At 40.8% G+C, this 18,275-nt stretch overlaps 1 pseudogene; it reads right to left on the bottom strand.

The window, feature by feature from the left end:
* LOC128561926 (signal peptidase complex subunit 2-like) overlaps positions 1-16,399 on the bottom strand; it is a 78,160-nt pseudogene extending 61,761 nt beyond the window's left edge.
* Between the last annotated feature and the right edge of the window lie 1,876 nt (positions 16,400-18,275).

Raw genomic sequence — 18,275 nt, 5'->3', positions numbered from 1 at the left:
GGCAGCAAGGTGGCAATTTTAGTCTGTGTCTTCAGAGCAAGAGTAAGCCTTAGGATTTTAAACAGAGAAGTGGCTACTCAGATTTTCATTTTGAAAAGATCATTTGGGCTATGGTTGGAATTACTGGTTAGGGAGGGAGAGGGATGTTGGCTGGAAGAATGGATGCAAGGAAATGTGATGATCTCATGAACATGCCAGGAGAATTTCTAAAATACAGAAAAGAAAATTAAACTAACATTAACTAAATATTTGCTAGGTGCTAGATATATCACATATATCAGCTGGGATATTGACCCTCAGTTTGACTCTAGTACCTGGGTTCTTTTTATTCTTTCATGCACCCGCAGCAAACATTATATGAGTCCAATTTGTAAACAATAGAATCAAAAACTCAGCATCCTCATCCACAAACTTTTATAATATAGTAAATTTTTTTCTTTTGGTGGAGGACAGAGTCTCACTATGTCAGCCTCAGTACAGTGCCGTGGTGTCACAGCTCACAGCAACCTCAAACTCTTGGGCTTAAGTGATTCTTTTGCTTCAGCCTCCTAAGTAGCTGGGACTACAGGAACCCACCACAATGCCCAGCTATTTTTTTATTGTAGTTGTTATTGTTGTTTGGCAGACCTGGGCTGGGTTCGAACCAGCCAGCTCTGATGTACGTGGCTGGCACCCTAGCCACTAAGCTACAGCTGCCGAGCCAATATAATATAGTAAATTTTGATATAACTTAGGACAGGGAAAGAAGAAAAGGAAAAAGAAGCCAGGCGCAGTGGTTCACGCCTATAATCCTAGCACTCTGGGAGACCAAGGCAGGTTCATTGTTTGAGCTCAGGAGTTCAACACTAGCCTGAGCAAGAGTGAGACCTGGTCTCTAAATATAGCCAGGCCTTGTAGAGGGTGTCTATAGTCCCAGCTACTAGGAGACTGAGACAAAAGAATCACTTGAGCCCAATAGTTTAAGGTTGCTGTGAGCTATGAGGCCATGGCACTCTACCAAAGGTGACAAAGTGAGATTTAGCTCAAAAAAAAAAAAAAGGAAAGGAAAAAGAAATTCCAGTTGAGGTTTCTTCAACTAGAGGAACTAGTTCTAAGTTTCCTCAACTAGAGGAAATAGTTCTTTGCCCAATTTGTTTGAATAATGTCATGGGTCAAAACTACTTTGTAAATTAAATTAGTGATAATTACTCATAAATTGTTAATGAACATGATCCCATTAAAAAAAAAAAAAGGACAGAATAACAAATCTTTAAAATCCCAGCACACCCTCTAATCCTAGCACTCTAGGAGGTCGAAGCAGGAGGATCCCTTGCGCTAAGAAGTTCGAGACCAGCCTCAGCACAAGCAAGACTTCTATTTCCGGCTCGACACCTGTAGCTCAGGGAGTAGGGTGCCAGCCACATACACCGAGGCTGGCAGGTTCAAGCTCAGCCCAGGGCCTGCTAAAATAACAATGACAACTGCAACCAAAAAATAGCCAGGCATTGTGGTGGGTGCCTGTAGTCCCAGCTACTTGGGAGGCTGAGGCAAGAGAATTGCTTAAGCCAAAGAGTTTGAGGTTGCTGTGAGCTGTGACACCATGGCACTCTACCCCAGGCAACATAGTGAGACTCTGTCTCAAATATATATATATCCATTTAACTTTTGAGACTCTGTCTCAAATATATACATATCCATTTAACTTTCCTATATGGCATCTTCAGAAAGCAAAGTATTGTGGAGAATGACTATAGATGATCATAAAATGAATTAAGTGGACTGGCATGATATTCTGTGGTATTTCTACACAATCAAGGTCTCTGTGAATTAAATCAGAGGTTGATATGTTCTGTAAAGAGTTAGATACTGAATATTTTAGGCTTTGTGGACCCTATAATCTTTATTGTAACGATCCAACTCTGTAGTGTGAAAATAGTCATAGATAATATATGAACAAATGAGTATGTGTTCTAATACCACTTCATTTATACATACAGTGAAATCAGAATTCCACAAAAATTCTTATATATCTTGAAATACTATTCACCATTATTTTTTTTTTGCAGTTTTTGGCAGGGGCTGGATTTGAACCTGCCACCTCTGGCATATGGGGCTGGTGCCCTACTCCTTTGAGCCACAGGCACCACCCTACTATTCACCATTTGACTTTAATCAACCATTTAAAAATATGAAAACCCTTCTTAGCTTGATATTTATAAGTACCAGTATGAATTTGGTCTATGGGCTGCAATTTGCTAGCAGCTGGATTAGACAATGGCAGAGAACCAAAAAACTGATGAATGACACCTGAGCAAAGACAATGAAGGTCTGCTGACTCCACAGGACAAACCAAATTGTTCCTGGAGGTCCCTATGTATTGCTATACAGAAGTATACGTATAACACATCATTAGCTGCATACTGAATGCCAAAGGCTTTAATGATTCATTGCATTCAAGAAGCCATGTCTGAAACTGATCCTCTCAGCATGATAGATGACATTACACTTCACACAGAGAAAAAGGAGACAAATGTTTGGGGTCTCTCTTGCTTTAGTAGGCAATAAGTACATATTTGAGTGTACTGCCAGTATGAATGGGGTCATAAGTAACACAAAGTTCTGCAGCAGGTCTTGAATAAAATTAAAAAGCTGTGAGGCTGGCTGTGGTGTCTCATGCCTGTAATCCTAGCTTGGGAGGCCAAGGTAGGTGCATTGCTTGAGACCAGGAGTTTGAGATCAGCCTGAGCAAGAGCGAGACACAGTCTCTAAAAATACCCTAGCATTGTGGCAGGTGCCTGTAGTCCTAGCTGCTCCAGAGGCCGAGATAAGAGGATCTCTTGAGCCCAAGAGTTTGAGGTTGCTGTGAGCTATAACACTACAGTACTCTACCCAAGGCAACAAAGTGAAACTCTGTCCAAAAAAAATAAAAAGCTGTTTGTTTGTTTTTTGAGACAGAGTCTCATTTTGTCACCCTGAGTAGAATGTGGTAGTATCATAGCTCACAGCAACCTCAAACTCTTGGGCTCAAGCAATCCTCTTGCTTCAGTCTCCCAAGTAGCAGGGACTACAGGCGCCTGCCACAATGCTTGGCTAGTTTTTAGAGATGGGGGTCTGGCTCTAGCTCAGGCTGGTCTCAAGCTTGTGAACTCAAGCAATCCACCCTCCTTGGCCTTCCAGAGTGCTAGGATTAGAGGCGTAAGTCACCACATCCAGCCCTAAAAAGCTGTTCCAACAAACACTTGGGCCTTATGCCCTAGCAGATCCAATGACAATTACCTTTTACACAAACAGAATGCTATTCAGAGCCACTAGAAAGTGGCAAAGAAGAATCACAATGTAGCTATTTAAAGTGTTGAAGTAAAGCCACTCTTCTATAGATAAAATTTCTTTGGAGAAACATGTCCTGAAGATCTACTGAGTCCTGAAAAGATGACATGCCTGATCATCAGTCCTCAAATGACCGTGGGAACTGAACTGTGCATCACAAATTGTGTGCTGAACAGACACAGCAGACGATTCATTACCAAGTGGAAATAGTATATATTAGTCTCAGAAAGGAAATGAAGACATAACTTGGTTGCTTGAACAGGTTGTGGCAGATTCTTGGGACACCTATTCCTGCTTCATTGCCTCCCCTCAATATATATCCATGGCCTCATGGAAAAATGTTTATGACCATTTAACTAAAAATCAGTTTATAGATGGTTTCACACTAAATGCTTGCATAAACTGGAAATTCATTGCTGCAGTATTATGGTGTAATACAATGTCACTAAAGACAATAGTTACGGAAAATCCTGCTGGTGAGCAGAACTTCAAGCAGGACATGCAGTTATGTATGGTGTCTGGACAGAGAGATGGCCACATTAATTCATGAACAGTGACTCATGAAGAGAAAAGGATTAAAATGTCATTCTCAAGAAACTATAGGAGAAAGAGGTATGTGGAGGAGCCTTCCAGAAAGAACACAAAGCCCTCCTTGTTTGTAAATCTTCTGGTGGAACCACCACTCTAGGCTTAAATCATCTCTCATTCACGAAGATGATATCCATGCATACTGTACCTTTCAAGTCACTTTGAGTAAGTGCTTTAAAATCTCTTATTTTTAGTCACTTCATATTATTTGAATTGAGACAAAGTAATTGTATATATTTATGGAGTATGGTGTGATATTTTGATATCAAAATACATTATATCAGGGGGGGCAGAGCATGATGGCGGACAGGACGGATGTGTAGCCCACCTCTCCCAAGCTGTCAGGTGAGAGGAAAGGGGGTCTGGACCCTCCCTGTATGTGGATTATTGGAGTGGACAGACAGCTGGAGACGCCCAGCGAACTGGCAGATTGCTATATATGAGGGGTAATTTAAAACCACAGTCTCTGTTGTAGAGATTCTTCCCTGCTCAGCCGTGCCGGCCAACAGGCCCCTCCCCTACGGAGGTCAGCTTGTAAACTCTGATAAAACCCAATTGACAAATATTTATTCCTGAACTGAGGGAGGCATCCGAAAGGAGAGCCACTCAAAACCACAGGGAGCTGGGCAAACTGTTGGACAATTGAAGGGAAGGGACATTTTGAACTACCCAAAAGGGCAGGCACCTTTCCCCCAGGTGTTGGAGGGGGCTGGCAGTTCAGGCTGCACAACGAACTGGCGGGTGCCAATCCAAAAGGGAAACTCTGAACCATAAAACTCAGAATAAGTTCCCCAAACGCTCCAACCACGAGAACCGGCTACAGCTACTGAAGCCACGACCCAGCTTCAGCTGCTAAAGCCGCGAACTCAGCTTCAGCCCCGGGAACCAGCTACAGCAGCTAAAACCGCAAACCCACCAGCCACCGCGCAAACTCAGCACCACTCCCCCTACAGCTGATTGCAGTCGCCAGTTTGCAGGAGAACCTGGGAACAGAGTGGAAAGACTTAAGAACCGTGGACACCTGCACTGAGTGGGAAGGTCGGTCGCAAGTGCTGTCTGGAAAAGAACAGCCGAGGTTACACAATTCTTAGGCGACAAACTTTTACAGAAATTCCAAAATGGCAATCAGCCATGGAAGATGGTTACCATGGTAACAGTATAAACTGTAAATCAGGTATAAGCCTCAAAAACCACTCACAGCGCCACCTGGTGTCCAGAAAGTATATTGCAGTATGAATATATTCCTATGAAATTTGATCCTTACAGCAGACATATAGATATATATAGGTATATTTCTACACTCAAGAATATTTTTGTAGTTGGTGCCTTTGTTTTGTTTTGTTTTGTTTTGTTTTTTGGTTTTCTTTTTTTTGTTTTGTTTTATTTTGGTCTGTTTTTTCCTCACAATTTTCTTGGAGGAGATTTTGATAATTTTTTATTATTACTTTTTATATAGATATATTTTTTATTTCTATGTTTTCTAATTTTAATTTCTTCTTTCTTCTCTTTTAACATTTCTACTAACACCACTTTTTTCTCTCTTTTTTTCCTTTCTTTCAATTATTTTATGATTATCACTATTTTTATTGCAGTTGTTCTTATATTGCAGTTGTCGTGGCTATTGCCTGTATGTCTATGTGTTTCCGTCTGTCTCTGTATCTATGGGCCCGTGTGCCTGGTAACCTTTGTATCTGTTTATTTGTTCATGTGGTCTCAATGAGCTTGGTGTTACGACCTGCAACTCTGAGCTCCTAGCACTCCCCTCCACTCTCACTCCATGATCTGGAGACCTGCCCCCCCCCAGGAGTCCAGATTCTTCGGTGAACTCTCGAAAGGTATAGACAGGACCTGGACTGCAGCTGGCCAGTGCTGACTCTGCAGCAAAGGAGTGAGAAGACGACGGTCAGCTAAGAGGGAATCACACTGGAGCGGTGGTGCCCTGAGGTGCAGAGCAACAGTCGTCTTCAGCAATAGCAAGGCCCACCCCCAGATATCCCATAGCCTCTCCTCCTGTCTTCCTGGGCAACCAGATGAGGCCGAGCATCTTCTCAGATGGCAATCACCATGGAACAGACCTGGGACTGAAACACAGTCCCCGTGAGTAAAGTGTTTGCCTGAGGCGGCACTGACCTGGGTGGAACACGGGGACTAGAAAACACACCTGCAGAGCCAGGAAACTCCCAGGGTGGGACTGATCCAGAGGACCGCTTTACTGAGCCTAAGACGCACCTGGCCCTCAGGGGATCACCAGCCTATAGACAAAGGAGGCCAAGAGGCTACAGATGACAACTAATCATGCTGCAAATACAAACCCGCAGGACTAAAGACAGGGCCTGAGGCACAGGGTCTGGGAACTCAAATCAGCCTCTCCTCTGCAGAGGAATCTAGCAGGGTCAGAAACAAACTCCCACAGGGTTGTTCCGTTCACCCAGTAACATAAACTAAGGGTGGGGCTGGAACTGAGTGAACACCTCCAGCCTCCATCAAGTGCCCGAGGTTGACAGGCCACACCACCCCCTGCTGGATAAAGACAGAGAGTAGCAGCCTAGACGAGCAGACACAGACTACCCTGTGACTTAGGCAGGTGCAAACCTCTGGAGTATCTGGTTACTGCAGACAAATGACTGGGTCACAGCCCTGTGGGGCTAGCAGCGACTGGGTGTGACAGAGCTGCAAGGTGGTGAAGGAGGCATCAATCTTCCCAGACTGATCTATTTCCTGGGTGGCTCCTCCTGACTCCACGCAGCACTGGAGCAAGCCATATTAGAGCAGTCACCAGACCCCTGTGATCAGCTCCTAGGGACCTCTTGAACTCTCCCACCCGAGGCAGATGCTGACTGAGACAATTGATTTGGACCTTTTGAACTGAGCCACTCACCTGGGGACTATCCAGGTGGTGCCCTGGGTGTGTGATTGTAGGAAGGTTTGATTTTCCTTTTCCATTTGTTGCCTGTGATGGGTGGGGTGACTTAATTGCTGGTATTTCTCCACAGCTGAGACTTCAACCCAGAGTAACTGTTTCACTAGGGTCAAATAGAAACCAGCTGAAAACAAGACAGAACCACTTAGCCCCTCTACACCAAACAGGCCCCAGTTTCTCAGGCCACAGCACTGTACAGGTCCTTGAAAAACACCAGGGGAGAAATCAAAGGAAGTAAAACAATCAAGGGGTGGAATCAGCAGAAAAACTCTGGTAACATGAATAACCAGAATAGATCAACCCCCCCCCCAAGGAAAGATACGGCAGATGTAATTGAAGATCCAATTCACAAACAACTGGCTGAGATGTCAGAAATCGAATTCAGAATTTGGATGACAAACAAGATTAACAAAATAGAACTAGGAATTTGTGAAGAAATTCAAAAGCTGTCTCAAGAATTTAACGAATTTAAAGACAAAATCACCAAAGACTTAGACACTGAAGCAAGAATTTGCAGCCCTCAAAAATATGAAAAATACAGTAGAATCCCTTAGCAACAGAATGGATCAAGCAGAAGAAAGGATTTCCGACATGGAAGATAAAGCCTTTGAACGCTCCCAAACTCTCAAAGAGGAAGAGAAATGAAGAGCAAAAACGTATCATTCTCTCAGAGAGCTCTGGGATAACTCGAAGAAGACAAATATCTGACTCATAGGAATTCCTGAAACAGATGAAGTGGCCTCACTGGGCACAGAGGCCCTTTTGCATGAAATTATGAAAGAGAATTTTCCAGACATGCCTAGAGAACCTGAAATTCAGATAGCAGATAGCTTCGGAACCCCAGCATGACTCAACCCCAATAAGACATCCCTCAGGCATATCATAATTAACTTCACTAAAGTTAATATGAAGGAGAAAATTCTCAAAGCAGCCAGGCAAAAGAAAACTATTACCTTCAAAGGAAAGAACATTAGAATGACTGCAGATCTCTCTGCTGAAACTTTTCAAGCCAGAAGAGGGTGGTCATCAACGTTTAATCTCCCAAAGCAAAATAACTTTCAACCCCGGATCTTGTACCCAGCTAAACTGAGTTTCATTTATGATGGAGAAATTAAATACTTTAATGACATTTGTATGCTGAAGAAATTTGCCATAACCAAACCAGCTCTTCAGGATATTCTCAGACCTATCCTCCATAATAACCAACCCAATCCTCTGCTACAAAAGTAAACTCACTCAGAAACTTCTGATCAAACTCCAACTTCCACAATGGCAAAAGGATTAAAAATGTCCACTGGACTTTTGAAAAACTCGATACCCAAAATTTCACCAAACTTATCAATACTCTCCATTAATGTGAATGGCTTAAACTGCCCTCTAAACAGACATAGGTTAGCTGACTGAATACAAAAACTCAGGCCAGATATTTGTTGCATACAAGAGTCACATCTTAACTTAAAAGACAAATACAGACTCAGGGTTAAAGGATGGTCATCCGTATTTCAGGCAAATGGTAACCAGAAAAAAGCAGGTGTTGCAATTTTATTTGCGGATACAATAGGCTTTAAACTAACAAAAGTAAGGAAGGACAAGAATGATCACTTCATATTTGTTAAGGGTAAGATTCAATATGATGAGATTTCAATTATTAATATCTATGCACCCAACCAGAATGCACCTCAATTTATAAGAGAAACTCTAACAGACATGAGCAACTTGATTTCCTCCAACTCTATAATAGTCGGAGATTTTAACACACCTTTGGCAGTGATGGATCAATCCTCCAACAAAAAGCTGAGTAAAGAAATTCTAGATTTAAATCTAACCATCCAGCATTTAGATTTCGCAGACATCTATAGAACATTTCATCCCAACAAAACTGGATACACATACTTCTCATCAGCCCACGGAACTTACTCCAAAATCAATCACATCTTATGTCACAAGTCTAACCTCAGTAAATTTAAAGGAATAGAAGTTATTCCATGCATCTTCTCGGACCATCATGGAATAAAACTTCAGATGAGTAACAACAGGAATCTGCATACTCATACAAAAACATGGAAGTTAAATAACCTTATGCTGAATGATAGCTGGGTCAGAGATGAGATCAAGAAGGAAATTGCCAAATTTTTGGAATAAAACGACAATGAAGACACAAACTATCAGAACCTTTGGGACAGCACAAAGGCAGTTCTAAGAGGGAAATTTATAGCACTGCAAGCCTTCCTCAGGAGAACGGAAAGAGAGGAAGTAAGCAACTTAATGGAACATCTCAAGTGACTGAAATGGAAGAACACTCCAACCCCAAGTCCAGTAGAAGAAAAGAAATAACCAAAATCAGAGCAGAACTAAATGAAATTGAAAACAAAAGAATAATACAACAGATCAATAAATCAAAAAGCTGGTTTTTTGAAAAGGTCAACAAAATAGATAAACCTTTGGCCAACCTAATCAGAAAAAAAAGATTAAAATCTCTAATCTCATCAATCAGAAATAACAAAGACGAAATAACAACAGACTCCTCAGAAATCCAAAAAGTCCTTAATGAATATTACAAGAAACTTTACTCTCAGAAATATGAAAATCTGAAGGAAATTGACTGTTACTTGGAAGCACGTCACCTTCCAAGACTTAACAAAAATCAAGTGGAAATGTTGAACAGGTCCATATCAAGTTCGGAAATAACATCAACCATACAAAATCTCCCCAAAAAGAAAAGCCCAGGACCAGATGGTTTTACATCAGAATTCTACCAAACCTTTAAAGAGGAATTAGTACCTATATTACTCAACCTGTTCCAAAAGGTAGAAAAAGAAGGAAGACTACCCAGCACATTCTATGAAGCAAACATCACCCTGATCCCCAAACCAGGAAAAGACCCAACAAGAAAAGAAAATTATAGACCAATATCACTAATGAATATAGATGCAAAAATATTCAACAAGATTCTAACAAACAGAATCCAGGAACATATCAAACAAATCATACATCATGACCAAGTCAGTTTTATCTCAGGGTCTCAAGGCTGGTTCAATATACGTAAGTCTATAAATGTAATTCAGCATATAAACAAATTAAAAAACAAAGACCATATGATTCTCTCAATCGATGCAGAAAAAGCTTTTGATAACATCCAACATCCCTTCATGATCAGAACACTTAAGAAAATTGGTATAGAAGGGACATTTCTTTTTTTTTTTTTTGAGACAGAGTCTCACTTTATGGACCTCTATAGAGTGCTGTGGCATCACACAGCTCACAGCAACCTCCAACTCCTGGGCTTAAGCGATTCTCTTGCCTCAGCCTCCCGAGTAGCTGGGACTACAGGCGCCCACCACAATGCCCGGCAATTTTTTTGTTGCAGTTTGGCCGGGGCCGGGTTTGAACCCGCCACCCTCAGTATATGGGGCCAGTGCCCTACTGACTGAGCCACAGGCACTGCCCAGAAGGGACATTTCTTAAACTGATAGAGGCCATCTACAGCAAACCCACAGCCAATATCATATTGAATGGAGTTAAATTGGAATCATTTCCACTCAGATCAGGAACCAGACAAGGCTGCCCATTGTCTCCATTGCTTTTTAACATTGCAATGGAAGTTTTAGCCACCATAATTAGGGAAGAAAAGGCAATCAAAGGTATCCACATAGGGTCAGAAGAGATCAAACTTTCGCTCTTCACAGATGATATGATTGTATATCTGGAAAACACTAGGGACTCTACTACAAAACTCTTAGAAGTGATCAAGGAATACAGCAGCATCTCAGGTTACAAAATCAACATTCATAAATCGGTAGCCTTTATATATACCAACAATAGTCAAGTTGAAAAAACAATTAAGGACTCTATCCCATTCACAGTAGTGCCAAAGAAGATGAAATATTTGGGAGTTTATCTAACAAAGGACGTGAAAGATCTATATAAAGAGAACTATGAAACTCTAAGAAAAAAGATAGCTGAGAATGTTAACAAATGGAAAAATATACCATGCTCATGTTTGGGAAGAATCAACATTATTAAAATGTCCATACTACCCAAAGCAATATATAATTTCAACGCAATCCCCATTAAAGCTCCACTGTCGTACTTTAAAGATCTTGAAAAAACAATCCTTCGTTTTATATGGAATCAGAAAAAACCTCAAATAGCCAAGACATTACTCAAAAATAAAAACAAAGCAGGAGGAATCACGCTACCAGACCTCAGACTATACTACAAATCAATAGTGACCAAAACAGCATGGTACTGGCACAAAAACAGAGAAGTAGATGTCTGGAACAGAATAGAGAACCAAGAGGTGAATCCAGCTACTTACCGTTATTTAATCTTTGACAAGCCAATTAAAAACATTCAATGGGGAAAAGATTCCCTATTTAACAAATGGTGCTGGGTGAACTGGCTGGCAACCTGTAGAAGACTGAAAATGGACCCACACCTTTCACCATTAACCAAGATAGACTCTCACTGGATTAAAGATTTAAACCTAAGACATGAAACTATAAAAATACTAGAAGAGAGTGCAGGGAAAACCCTTGAAGAAATTGGGTTGGGCGAGTTTTTTATGAGAAGGACCCCCCCCCCCAGGCAATTGAAGCTGCTTCAAAAATACACTATTGGGACTTAATCAAACTAAAAAGCTTCTGCACAGCCAAGAACACAGCAAGTAAAGCAAGCAAACAGCCCTCAGAATGGGAGACGATATTTGCAGGTTATGTCTCCAACAAAGGTTTAATAACCAGAATCCACAGAGAACTCAGACGCATTAGCAAGAAAAGAACAAGGGATCTCATCACAGGCTGGGCAAGGGACTTGAAAAGAAACTTCTCTGAAGAAGACAGGCGCACAGACTTCAGACATGAAAAAATGCTCATCATCCTTAATCATCAGAGAAATGCAAATCAAAACTACTTTGAGATATCATCTAACTCCAGTGAGACTAGCCTACATCACAAAATCCCAAGACCAGAGATGTTGGCGCGGATGTGGAGAAAAGGGAACACTTTTGCACTGCTGGTGGGAATGCAAATTAATACATTCCTTTTGGAAAGAGATATAGAGAACACTTAGAGATCTAAAAATAGATCTGCCATTCAATCCTGTAATCCCTCTACTGGGCATATACCCAAAAGACCAAAAACCACATCATAACAAAGATATTTGTATTAGAATATTTATTGCAGCCCTATTCATAATTGCTAAGTCATGGAAAAAGCCCAAGGGCCCATCAATCCACGAATGGATTAATAAATTGTGGTATATGTACACCATGGAATATTATGCAGCCTTAAAGAAAGATGGAGACTTTACCTCTTTCATGTTTACATGGATGGAGCTGGAACTTATTCTTCTTAGTAAAGTGTCTCAAGAATGGAAGAAAAAGTACCCAATGTACTCACCCTTATTATGAAACTAATGTAGGACCTTCACATGAAAGCTATAACCCAGTTACAACCTAGGAATAGGGAGAAGGGGGAAAGGGAGGGGAGGGAGGGGGGAGGTAGGTGGAGGGAGGGGGATTAATGGGATTACACCTGCGGTGCATCTTACAAGGGTATATGTGAATCTTAGTAAATGTGGTATGTAAGGGTCTTGGCAAAATAACTAAGAAAATGCCAGGAAAGCTATGTTAACTAGTGTGATGAAAATGTGTCAAACGGTCTATGAACCAAGTTTATGGTGCCCCATGATCATACTAATGTGCACAGCTATGATTTAATAAAAAAAAAATACATTATATATCATGAGTAATGATCAAATCAGGATACCTAGCAGAACCATCACCTTAAACATTTATCATTTCTTTATGCTGGCAATATTCAAAATCCTCTTCTAGGTAATTAAAAATATACAATAAATTGTTATTTTTTTAATTTTTGGTTCAGGTTCATAGAAGACACAAAGAATTAGGATCCACTGTTTGCATTTCTTAGGTAAAGTCCCTATTATAGTTGTGTTCCACCCCCAAGAGGTGTGCCATATACAGTAACCTCCCATCCCTCTCCCTGATCCCTTGTTCCCCCACCTCCCACTTTGAATTGCTTGGAGTTTTTCTCTGATGTGGGTATGTATTAGGTTGTCTACTGGCTTCATATTAGAATTGCATACATTGAATTCTTGCTTCTCTATTCTTGTGATATGTTACTAAGAGGAATGTGTTTCATCTCTATTCAGGTTAATAAAAAAAGATGTAAAGTCTCCGTCTTTTTATCGCTGCATAGTATTCCATTGAGTACTTATACTATAGCTTGTTAATCCATTCCTATGTTGGTGGGTATTTAGGTTGTTTCCAATTTTGGCAATTGTAAATTGAGCTGTGATAACAGTCTAGTGCAAATGTCCTTAGGATAAAATGATGTTTTTTTTCATCTGGGTAGAGAATTATGAAACCCTCAGAGAAGAAAAACTAGAAGACATTAACAAATGGAAGAACATACCAGGCTCTTGGCTGGGAAGAAACAATATTGTGAAAATGTCTATTCTACCCAAAGCAATCAACAGATTCAATGTGATCCCCATTAAAATACCAACATCATATGTTGAAGAACTGGAAAAAATAGTTTTGTTTTGTATGGAACCAGAGAAAACCCTGTATAGACAAGGCTATTCTTAGTAAGAAAAATAAAGCTGGACACATCACCCTACCGGACTTCAGGCTATATTACAAATCTACAATAAATTTTTGTCAACTCTATCCCCCTACCATAGAACACTAGAATGTGTTCCTCCTATCTAATCGTAGCTTTGTGGCTAGGAACTAACCTTTCCCCACTCCTTCTTCTCTTCCTCCTCACTTCCTCCCCAGCTTGTGGTAACCATTATTCTACTTTCTACTTTTACAAGATCAACTGTTTCAGATTCCCTATGAATGAGATCACGTGGGATTTGCCCTTCTCTGCCTACCTTATCTCAGTTAACATAATGTTCTCCAGGCTCATCCGTGTTGCTGTGAATGGCAGGATTGCATTCCTTTTTATGGCTGAACCATATTCTGTTCTGTATATACTGGCACATTTTCTTTACCCATTTGTCTATTGAGAGATACTTAGGTTGTTTCCGTATCTTGGCTATTGTAAATAATGCTGCAATAAACATGGGAGTGCAGATATCTCTTGGACACACTGATTTCCTTTCCTTTGGATATATACCCAGTAATAGATTTGCTGAATCATATGGTAATTCCTTTTTTAGTTTTTTGAAAATCTTCTGTACTGTTGTCCATAGTGGATGTGCTAATTCACATCGCCACCAACAATACATAAGAATTTCTTTTTCTCAGTATTCTTACCAGCATTTCTTTTTTGTTTTTCTGTTTTTGTCTTTTTTGAAAATAGCGATTCTAACTAGGGTGAGATGGTATCTCATTGTGGTTTTATTTTTATCAGATCTTCTTTCCTTTTATTGAAAAAAAAATTTAGAAAATGGCAGGGTACAAATCAACAGGAATGTATTGGAAACAGATAATACAGTGTAAAACTAAAAATGCCATTGGTTTTGTTAATTGGTGAAAAGCATGAAATATAATAGGCAGAAGATCTGTTTTAAACAAATTAAAAAGCTGTGTTTTTTTTTTTTTTAATTCTCCACAAGTCAGATATATACGCACCCACAAAAAAGGTGTGTGGGGGTACCGATAGTTCAGTGGTTAGGGAGCCAGCCGCATACTCCAGGGCTGGTGGGTTTGAACCCAGCCTGGGCTTGCTAAACAAAACAAAACAAACAAACAAACAAAAAATAGCCAGGCATTGTGGCAGACACCTGTAGTCCCAGCTACTTGGGAGGCTGAGGCAAGAGAATCACTTGAGCCCAAGAGTTTGAGCTTACTGTGAGCTATGACGCCACGGCACTCTACCAAGGGCAACAAAGTGAAACTCTGTCTCAATTTAAACAAAAAAAAGGGCTCAGGGCTAGTAGCACAGTGGTTATGGCACCAGCCACATGCACTGAGGCTGGTGGGTTCAAACCCAGCCCAGGTCAGCTGAACAACAGTGACAACTGCAACATAAAATACCCAGGCATTGTGGTTGGTGCCTATAGTCCCAGCTACTTAGGAGGCTGAGGCAAGAGAATTACTTAAGCCCAAGAGTTGGAGGTTGCTGTGAGCTGTGATGCCACAGCACTCTATCAAGGGTGACATAGTAAGACTCTGTCTCAAAAAAAAATAAAAATGGTGTGTGAAGGAAAGCTGTCATACAAAAGAAGTTGTATCTTGAATTCTTCAGGGAAATAGTTGTTGAAATATTGACACAGAGTAAGCAATAGGTTAATCATTGTTTTAAAATTGAGTGTTCAAATGCTGCATGGCACAGAGCTATACTGTACAAAGTGCTGCTAGCTACAAAGGAAAACCTCTGAACAGCATTTAGCAAACATGCTTTTCCAGAAAAGTAAATCAAACAACACAATCAGCAGACCAAAGAGGCTACAGCTAAACACCAGAGCTACAACTTCTCATCTGTGTGTTAAAGAATCCTTTTTATCCAGAATAGACTAAAATTTCAGTCGAAACAGATATTTTTAACATTTCTTATTCTATCCATTTTAAGTTCGCTATTTCTTCCCCCCCACCCACCAAGTAATTCAGCATAATCCAGCAGAAAGAGGACTACTTTTATAATTAGCTATTTTTTTTTCCTGTGGTGAGACTGTCATGGAGCCTGGATAACCAATGTCCCTCTGTGGTGAAAAGACTTGGCAACTGTGGCTGTGTGTGGTGGTTCACACATGCAATCCTAGCATTCTGGGAGGCTGAGGCAGGAAGATTGCTTGAGGTCAGGAAGTGGTCAGAAGTTGGGCAGGAGTTGGTTAGGAGACCATCTGAGTAAGAGCAGGACCCCATCTCTACTAAAAATAAAAAAAAATAGCCAGTCTTCGTGGTGGAGGCCTGTAGTCCCAGCTACTTGGGGGTGCAAGATTACTTGAGACAAGCGGTTTGAGGTTACAGTGAACTGGACAGCACTGCATACTATCCTCCCTCAAAAAAAAAAAAAAAAAAAACTCAGCAAAGGATTTGGTGGATTCTGCCTCTGACTGCTGCTTTGTTCTCCACAGGTGAGGGTCAGCTTCAGGGTGTATTTGCTGTTGAATGTTTCAAGATTGGAGGAGAGTTGCCAGATGTTATCGGGATCCAGCCCTGTTAGGATCTTTCCTGTGGGCCATGAGAAAGACTCTCTCCTACTCTCTCCTCAAATGAGATATAACATAAATGGTCAGAATCCCATCGTCATAAAACAGGATATGATGAGCAAAGCCAAAACAGACTTAGACTCTGAAAACAGAGGTACATAATCCCAAATCAAAGCCACTGTGGCAAAGAAACAGGAAATCATACAGATGATGACGCAGACATCAGTTAGACCAAAATTCTCCACATATTTGTACTTTTCCGGAAGGATCTTTTTGGCAGAATCATCCAAAGCATTTTTCACAGCTGATCCATCCCACTTGTCCATTTTTAAAATCTTACTATCAATCTTCCACTATCCAACACTTCCACTCACCACGGCTACTGCCTGTCTGAGTGGGGACCATGCCAGCCCCACTGCTGCCTCCACCCACACTGCTTCTTCCGCCCTGTGCAACCATCATCACCAACTTTCTCATTGTGGTTTTAATTTGCATTTCCCTGATGTTTACTGATGTTTAGTACTTTTTCATATACTGTTGACCATTTTACGTCTTCTTTTGAGAAATGTCTATTCAGATCATTTGCCTTTTTAAAATCAAATTATGAGGTTTTGTTTTCCTGTTGAATTCCTTATGTATTCTAAATGACACTCCCTTATTGGTTGAATAATTTGCAGAAATTTTCTCCCTTTCAATAGGTTGTTTCTTCACTTTGCTGATAGTTTCCTTTGCTAAGCAGAAGCCTTTTAATTTGATATAATTCCATTTGTCTCTATTTGCCTGTGCTTTCGAGATCTTATCCATAAAATCTTCACCCAGACTTATGTCCTGAAGAATTTATCCTATGTTTTCTCCCAATAATTTCATAGCTTTGGACTTCACATTTAAGTCTTTAATCCACCCTGAGTTGATTTTCTATATGCTGAGAGATGGGGGGGGTCCAGTTTTATTATTTTGCATACAGATATAGTATACAATATATACTGCATATGGGATTTACAGTTTTCCCAGCATAATTTATCAAAGACACTATCCTTCCCCAATGTATGTTCTTGGTGCCTTTGTCAAAAATCAATTAGGTGAAGGCCGGGCACAGTGGCTCACGCCTATAATCCCAGCACTCTGGGAGGCCAAGGAGGGTGGATTTCCTGGGCACATGGGTTCAACCTGAGCAAGAGCAAGATCCTGTCTCTAAAAATGGCCAGACATTGTGGCAGGTGCCAGTAGTCTCTGCTACTCATGAGGCTGAGGCAAGAGAATCATTTTAGCCCAAAGGTTTGAGGTTGCTGTGAGTTATGGAGCCATGGCACTCTACCAAGGGCAACAAAGTGAGATTCTATCTCAAAAAAAAAAAAGAAAAATAAAATTCATTAGATGTATTATTAGCCAGGTGTGGTGGCACACATCTGTAGCTGCAGCTACTCAGGAAGCTGAGGTAGGAAGATCCCTTGAGCCTAGGAATTTGAGATTGCAGTGAGCTACGAAAATGCCATTGCACTCTAGCCTGGACAACAGAGTGAGACTCCAATGAAAGAAAGAAATATGAAAGAAGAAAAGAAAGAATCCATGCCAGCTACTCATTAGGTTGAGGTAGGACGAATTTAATTCTGGGTTCTCTATTCGGTTCCATTGGTATCTGTGTCTGTTTTTATGCCAATACTAGTTGTTTGGGCTAATATAGCTTTGTACTATACTGTGAAGTCAGGTAGATTGATGCTTTCAGTTCGGACTTCTTTGGTTTTGTTTTGTTGCTATTGTTGTTTTTAGTTTGTTCAGGATTGTTTCAGCTATTCAGAGTATTTTGTGGTTCCACACAAAGTTTTGGATTGTTTCTCTATTTCTGTGAAGAATGTCATTGATATTCTGATAAGATTTTTCACTGGATCTAGAGATTGCCTTGGGTAGTATGAATATTTTAATTCTTCTAATCCATAAACATAGAATGTCTTTTCTTTTATGTGTGTGTGTGATTTTTTTTTTTTTTTCAGTCTCACTCTGTCACCCTGGGTAGAATGCTGTGTTATTGTAGCTCACAGCAACCTCAAACTCTTGGGCTCAGGCAATCCCCTGGCCTCAGCTTCACAAGTAGCTGGGCTCCTCACTACAGGGCATGCCACCATGCCCTGCTAGTTTTTCTGTTTGTAGTAGAAATGGGTCTTGCTTTGTGCAAGCTCATCTAAGAACTCTTGAGCTCACGGATCCACTGCCTCAGGCTCCCAGAGCGCTAGGATTATAGGTGTGAGCCCCTGAGCCTCCCCTTTTTTTTTTTTTTTTTAAAGAGACAGAATCCAGTCCCATATGCCAGAGGTGGAGGGTTCAAACCCAGCCCCGGCCA

Source organism: Nycticebus coucang, chromosome 12 (assembly GCF_027406575.1).
Source record: "Nycticebus coucang isolate mNycCou1 chromosome 12, mNycCou1.pri, whole genome shotgun sequence".
Taxonomy (NCBI): domain Eukaryota; kingdom Metazoa; phylum Chordata; class Mammalia; order Primates; family Lorisidae; genus Nycticebus; species Nycticebus coucang.
The sequence above is the reverse complement of the archived record's forward strand: the minus strand, read 5'-3'. Positions and strand labels throughout refer to the sequence as shown.